This window comes from Tachyglossus aculeatus, unplaced genomic scaffold, assembly GCF_015852505.1.
Source record: "Tachyglossus aculeatus isolate mTacAcu1 unplaced genomic scaffold, mTacAcu1.pri SUPER_6_unloc_5, whole genome shotgun sequence".
NCBI classification, from domain to species: Eukaryota; Metazoa; Chordata; class Mammalia; order Monotremata; family Tachyglossidae; genus Tachyglossus; species Tachyglossus aculeatus.
In genome coordinates, this window is record NW_024044840.1 from 1,241,027 (window position 1) to 1,249,168 (window position 8,142).

The 8,142-nt window shown below is 42.5% G+C and overlaps 1 pseudogene; it reads right to left on the bottom strand.

Moving 5' to 3' along the window:
* Positions 1-5,973: 5,973 nt before the first annotated feature.
* Positions 5,974-6,894, bottom strand: LOC119922137 (annotated as a pseudogene).
* Between the last annotated feature and the right edge of the window lie 1,248 nt (positions 6,895-8,142).

Consider the following 8,142-nt stretch of genomic DNA (forward strand, 5'->3'; position numbering starts at 1 on the left):
CAGTCTTAATCTTTATTTTACAGATGAGGTAACTGAGGTACAGAGAAATTAAGTGACTTGCCCAAAGTCACACAGCTGACAAGTGGTGGAGATGGGATTAAAACCCATGACCTCTGACTCCCAAGCCCATGTTCTTTCCACTGAGCCACGCTGCTTCTCAGGAACAACAAGCACCAAATAAGAGGGGGAATCAAGCAATCATATTTATTAATCATTTACTGTGTGCAGAGCACTGTACTAAGTACGTGGGAGAGTAAATTTTAACAATATAACGGACACATTCCCTGCCCACAGTGAGCTTACTGTTTAGAGGGGAAGACAGACATTAATATAAATAAATAAATTAGGGACACGTCCATAAGTACTGCGGAGCTGAGGGCGGGGATGAATAAAGGGAACTAAAAGGACTTGAGGAGACTGGAATTGTACTAGGATCTCTGGGAAGGAATAGGCAAAGTTCTGTGAGCCTGGGATGGTCTGAAGGGGGAGAGTCCAGAATGAACTAGATTCCCAGCCCTTGGAATTGAAAGCCAGGATCTCATATGCAGACAGGTTCACAGGAACAAGGATGTTCCTAAATTCTGAGGAATCAGCAGCAAGTCCTTCATTTTCATTTTAGGAATTTAAGTAGCATTTGAATGCACAGAGTTTGAAAAGAGGTTGGGTGGTATAGGTTTAAAATGTGGCAGTTCTTTTATATAATTGGAGACCAGTGACTGAATATTGGGGGAAGGTACCCTTCACCACGCTCAGTATCTTTGCAAAGAACCTTAAAGAGACAATGTAGAATTAGAGCAGCCCGTTCTGAAATCTGTAATTAACTATCCTTGTAAGCACTTAATAAATAATGTTGAATGATTAATTGATTTATGTCCCTGTAGGTTGGAAGCAAAGGGAAACAGTTTTCTTGGATTTGTACTTTTTGAAATATGTCCCTTATCTTTTTTTGTCTATTTTTCTATTACTGTGAGATGCAGCAGTCCTTCACTAGGAAGAAAAGAGTGAAATCCTGTTCCTATAACACTCTGGATATTTGAATTAGACAAGACTTTTATCCCTCAGAGATGAAGGGATCCTGTACATTAAGAGCTGTGGTCTCAGAACAAGGCATATCTTATAAAGTCTTTTCTCCAGGTAGGAAAACTCCTTGAGTTTGTATGAAGTGATCGATCAATCACCCAGTTATTTATTAATCCCACTAGACTCTGAGCCTTGTGTGTGACAGGGACAGAGTCTGACCTGATTATTTTGTATCTACCCTGGTGCTTGGCCCATTATTATTATGGTTATTATTATTATTACAATGGATCAAGCACTGTGCTAGGCACTGGGTAAAGTACGATGAAGATGGTATTTATTAAGCACTTATGTGAGCAGAACACAGTATTAATCAATCAATCAATCAATCAATCGTATTTATTGAGCGCTTACTATGTGCAGAGCACTGTACTAAGCGCTTGGGAAGTACAAATTGGCAACACATAGAGACAGTCCCTACCCAACAGTGGGCTCACAGTCTAAAAGTCTATTAATGCTTGGGAAAGTACAATACAATAAAACTTGTAAACACAATCTCTAACCACAATGGGTTAGAGTCTACAGGGTAAGACAGAATATAAAATTAATTAACAGATGTAGTTCCTACTCTAATTGACACGGAGTTTAAGTAGGGGGTGGGGAAATGGTCACAGTATTCATAGAAAAGGCTACCTCTCAAAAACTACTTAAGTCTTTGACTGCATTTAGTTTCTTCATGGTATTGGTTAAGCGTTCACTACATGCCAGACACTGTATTAATCAATCAATCAATCAATCAATCAATCGTATTTATTGAGCGCTTACTATGTGCAGAGCACTGTACTAAGCGCTTGGGAAGTACAAATTGGCAACACATAGAGACAGTCCCTACCCAACAGTGGGCTCACAGTCTAAAAGGGGGAGACAGAGAACAGAACCAAACATACCAACAAAATAGAATAAATAGGATAGAAATGTACAAGTAAAATAAATAAATAAATAAATAAATAGAGTAATAAATATGTACAACCATATATACATATATACAGGTGCTGTGGGGAAGGGAAGGAGGTAAGATGGGGGGATGGAGAGGGGGACGAGGGGGAGAGGAGGGAAGGGGCTCAGTCTGGGAAGGCCTCCTGGAGGAGGTGAGCTCTCAGCAGGGCCTTGAAGGGAGGAAGAGAGCTAGCTTGGCGGAGGGGCAGAGGGAGGGCATTCCAGGCCCGGGGGATGACGTGGGCCGGGGGTCGACAGCGGGACAGGCGAGAACGTGGTACAGTGAGGAGATTAGCGGTGGAGGAGCGGAGGTTGCGGGCTGGGCAGTAGAAGGAGAGAAGGGAGGTGAGGTGGGAGGGGGCGAGGTGATGGAGAGCCTTGAAGCCCAGGGTGAGGAGTTTCTGCCTGATGCGCAGATTGATTGGTAGCCACTGGAGATTTTTGAGGAGGGGAGTAATATGCCCAGAGCGTTTCTGGACAAAGATAATCCGGGCAGCAGCATGAAGTATGGATTGAAGTGGAGAGAGACACGAGGATGGGAGATCAGAGAGAAGGCTGGTGCAGTAGTCCAGACGGGATAGGATGAGAGCTTGAACGAGCAGGGTAGCAGTTTGGATGGAGAGGAAAGGGCGGATCTTGGCAATATTGCGGAGCTGAGACGGGCAGGTTTTGGTGACGGCTTGGATGTGAGGGGTGAATGAGAGAGCGGAGTCGAGGATGACACCAAGGTTGCGGGCTTGTGAGACAGGAAGGATGGTAGTGCCGTCAACAGAGATGGGAAAGTCAGGGAGAGGACAAGGTTTGGGAGGGAAGACAAGGAGCTCAGTCTTCGACATGTTGAGCTTTAGGTGTATTAAGCAGTGGGGTAGATACAAGCTAATCAGGTTGCACACAGTTTATGTCTCACATGGGCTCAAAGCCTCAATCCACATGTTTTAGATGAGGGGACTGAGGCACAGAGAAGTTATGTGATTTGCCCAAGGTAATATAGCAGACAAATAGTGGAGTCAGGACTAGAACCCAGTCTTTCTGACTCCCAAGCCCATGCTATATCCACTAGTTTACTCTGCTTCTCAATTTGCAGCCTTTATTCATGTCTCCCTCAGCCCTACAACATTAATGTACATAGGCATAATGTATTTATTTGTATCAATGTCTGTTTCCCCCTCTAGACTGTAAGCTAACTGTGGCCAGGGAACTTGTCTACAATGTCTGTTACATTGTACTCTCCCAAGTGGCCAGGACTCTGCACCCACTAAGAATTCAATTAATATAAGTGGTCGATTGATTGATTGAAGACTACAATAACCCAGGAACTGTTCAAGCAGTTAATCACCTTTCTAGGACCAACTGCCTGACCAGGCTGTCAGCTGTTTCCCTGAACAGCCTTGTTCTAAAATGATTTAGAGGCTGAGACGATGAGTCTAATTTGTTCCCACTAAGGATGGGGAAAAGCCCATTTTCTTCCTCTAACAGGTGGGAGGGGGGAGCTGGGAATAGAGCAGGGGATGGAGCTGGTTATCAGAGAGATCCTGAAGGGTGAGAAAATTCAAGGACGAAGGATGTCCCTGAAGCAACCTTCTAGAGCGACTATTGTAAAAGATAAGGCAAGTGAAGTGACCACACAGAGCTTCCAGGGGTGGAATTCATTCATTCAATAGTATATATTGAGGGCGTACTGTGTGTAGAGCACTGTATTAAGCGTTTAGGAAAGTACAATCTAGCAAGGAAGAAAAACGATCCCTGCCCACAATGAGCTCACAGTCTAGAGGCAGGGAAACAGACATCAGTATAAATAAACAGACTTGATCTTGGGCCATGCAGGGACCCAAACCCATTTACCAGAAATTACAATGCCCCTTCAGGAAGCATCTCTGAGGTGGAATAGCAATCAATCAATCAATGGTATTTATTGAATGCTTACTATGTAAAGAACACTGCACTAAGCACTTGAGAGAGTTACAGAATATAGAAGTGGATTTTCTTTTAACATGATAGTATTTCCCTTGTCTTTCATTTAACTGGTCTTCCATCACCAGTTTGAAGTGTTGTTGTTGTTTTTCAATGCTTAATGACACTTGACCGGAATCATATTTGTCATTAGCATTAATGATTCTGTTATGTCTCCTCAATTCTAGATTGAGTAACTTGGGTTCCTAGACATGAGAGGCATAAAAATGCTACACTCATTATAAAAAATCGCAAAATGTCTTATAGACAGAAGAGAATAATTTACAAAGATATGTGATAAAGTGAACCGAAATAATAAATTTGACTTTGCTCATCTTTCCCAGTTTTGCATTGGTACATTTTAGAAAATCAATCACTCAAAGAATTCAGAATAAAGGCATTGGACAGCCAATATCATTTTTAAGGCAAAGGAGGGAGAGTTGGGGATATTCATCCAGATTTACTTTCATGTATTTTTGTTGGCCAACACAAGGCATCATTCCATTACCCTTCCTAGATTCTCTCACTATTGCTGTCTGCATACTTTTCTGTCAAAGTCACCCATTGGAATTGCAATAGACACAAAGGAAATTAAAAACAAATTTATCATGCTTGTTTGATTAAATTAATTTGACCCTTTTACACTTTGATTTGCATGCCCATGTTAGAGTGTCAGTGTCATCACTAGAAGTTTTTAAGTGATTAGTTCTTTAATTGTCTCAAACCATTTATTTAATGAAGACTCAGCTAGAGGCAAGGTAGTGAACAAATGAAGGGTGTGTTTTCTCTAGTGCAGAGGGTCCAAAAGTCTTTGATTTTGAAGCCTTCTCTGTGAAGACCAGATCTTTGTTCGGCTGGATATTAACCAGAGAGTAATCCACTGTGGGAGCTGGAAAGTGCATGATACATTTTTTTTTTAACCATACAGTTTATGATAATATCAGAAAAACAATTTCAGGGCCAAGGTCTCTGAGGAATATTTTGAAGTTGTTGAAAGAAGCAACTTGGTCAGGTTATAGTCATATTTATTCAGGACTTACTGTGCTCTTTGGAGAGTACAATACAACAATAAACAGATACATTCAATGCCCACAATGAGCCTACATTCTAGTTGGATATATCCAGGTTTTTCCTTGTAGAAGGGGGAGGTTAAAAGATCTAAGAAATGGATTTGAATGATTTAAAACCAATATAAAACAGAGTAAAAGAGGGAAATAGAGGAATGAGAGAGATAAAATGAAGGTCTGGGTTTGATTGTGAAGGACCACAGGGTGATGGGCAGAGGAAGACCTGTGTTACTTTAGATGATTCAGCTGCACCAGGGAGCACATCTTTACTGGAGCTTGCCCAGGTGAACCGTGGCATCCAACTCGGCTCTGGAGAGAAAGTATTGGTAATGAAAGCCAATATACACACCAAGAAGGATGGCAGGGAAGGCACCTGAAGAGCAACAGAATGAGTACACACCAAGGTCAGGATGGGGGAGTACTTGTAGACTGGCCGGCTGTATTATGGGTTCAGAAGAGCATGGGGCTACCCAAATGGACTAACGATACCAAGAGAGGCCCAGGCCCACCACCCCAAGCGGCTCCCTTGTACCATTAAATCCTCTAGAAGTATTGAGGGAAGTTGTACAGCACAGAACTGGGAATCAGGAGACTTGAGTTCTAATTCCAGCTCTGTCATTTGTCTGCAGTGTGACCTTGGGCAAGTCACTTAGCTTCTCTGTGCCTCAGTTTTATCACCTGCAAAATGAGAATAAAATGCCCTTTTTTCTCTCTCTACAACTGTGATCCCCAAGCGGCAGGGGGACCAAGTCTGATCTGATTGAACTGTATCTACCATAGTGCTTGGCACATAGTGATTCCTTATCAAATACCACGAACATCATCATCACTCACTTGGAATACTAAAAAATGTTATCATGTGAAACACAATTCAACTCAAATGCCTCTGCCAGATAGCAGATTCGAGAAAGTGGGAGGGAAAGGAAATAGAAATTTTATTTGGTTAACAATTGAAATTTGAGAACTCTGCATCCTTCAGATCATTATTCCTCATGATGTATATGAAAGGGTTCAACATGGGGCACACCAAGGTATAAAACAGCGATGATTTTCCTCTGTTCAACTGACCACTCGGTGTGAGGTGTTAGATGCATGCAGAGAAGAGTCCCGTAAAATATGGTGATAGTGGTCAGGTGGGAGCCACAGGTGGAGAAGGCTTTGAGTCTCCTCTCAGCTGAATGGATCCTCAGGGTGGCAGCAAAGATGAAACCATAGGAGATGAGAACGATCAAGAGAGAGCAGATGAGTTTGAAACCAGCAACCACAAACATGGCAGGTTCTTTTACGAAGGTGTCAGAACAAGACGGGAGTAAGAGAGGAGGATCTGCACAGTAGAAGTGATTGACTTCATTAGAACCGCAAAATGACAAATGAAGCATCAGCACCGTCTGTATCAAGCCATTAAGGAGACCATAGACATATGGAGCTATCACCAGACCAATGTAAACTCCCCTAGATATTTTGCTGCTGTAAGCAGTGGGCTGCAAATTGTCAGGTAGCAGTCATAAGCCATGACCGTTAGCAGATAGTATTTAGTGATGTCCAGAGAGACGAAAATTGTAAACTGAATGAAACAATCAATAATGGAAATGGTCTTCTTCTCTGATAAGAAATGCACCAACATCTGAGAGGAGATATTGGTGGCATAGCATATATCCACGAAGGAGAGGTGGCTGAGGAAAAAGTACATGGGATTGTGCAGTCTGGGAATGATTCGAATAAGAACAATCATGCCGACATTCCCCACAACGGTGATGAGGTAGATGGCGAGAAACATTACAAAGAGGATAGGACGCAGCTCCGCTTGAACCTTCAGCCCCAGGAGAATAAATTCAGTCATTTCTGTGTGATTCCTATTAGACATTATGCTCATTAAAATTTAATCAACTAAAATACAAAAAAAGGCCACTAATACATCTGAGTAGGACTCTTTCTTCCTTCTCCTGTCTCTCATTTCTTGGAGTTCTCTCAATCAATCAGTAGTATTAAATGTGAAGTTACTGTGTGCCAATCACTGTATTAAATGCTTGGGAGAGTACAATACAAAATACACAACACAGTCATGTCCACGAAGAGCTTACAGATGAGAGGGGGAGACAGACTAAAAAATATAACAGATAGGGTTGTACCTAACTACAGTGGGACTGGGGGAGAGATGAATATCAACGTTCTTAAGGAAAACAGACCAAAGTGCGTAGGTGACATAGAAAAGAGGGCTTAGATGGAAAAATCAGGGGTTTGCACACAGTGTGCTTTGAACACAGAAAGTGCTCAATAAATACAAGTGATTGATTGATTGACTGTGCTAGATGGGGAAGGCCTCTTGGCAGTAACATGGCACGACCTTGGTTCAGAGATGACTCTGGCGAGCAACTGCTATTATTTCCAGGAAACTGAATCAACTGAAATAAAATAAAATCCTGACAGGATAGCAAGATGATGATCATCTCAAAAGCTGTGGTGGATTATATTTACCAGTGAACTGGGAAATCTAAGGGACAATGGAATCACAAAGGAGTAAACATATACAATAACAGTTTATCCTCAAGCTGTCCTTCATTACTGTACAATATAAATTTTAGAAATAGGTCCATAAGGTTTACAGTAATGCCACATACGGATGAACTGATTTCAAATAGGCATACCCTGACTTTCCCATCATTGTAGACGGCACTACCAAACTTCCTGTCTCACAAGCCCACAACCTTGATGTCATCCTCGACCCCGGTCTCTCGTTCACCCCTCATATCTAATCCGTCACCAAAACGTGCCGGTCTCACCTCCACAACATCGCCAAGATTCGCCCTTTCCTCTCCATCCAAACCGCTACGTTGCTGGTTCAATCTCTAATCCTATCCCGACTGGATTACTTCATCAGCCTCCTCTCTGATCTCCCATCCTCCTGTCTCTTCCCACTTAGGTCTATACTTCACGCTGCTGCCAGGATCATCTTTGTGCAGAAACGCTCTGGGCATGTTACTCCCCCCTCAGAAATCTCCAGTGGCTTCCTGTCAACCTACGAATCAAGCAAAAACTCCTCACTCTCGGCTACAAAGCTCTCCATCACCTCACCCCCTCCTACCTCACCTCTCTTCTCTCTTTCTACAGCCCA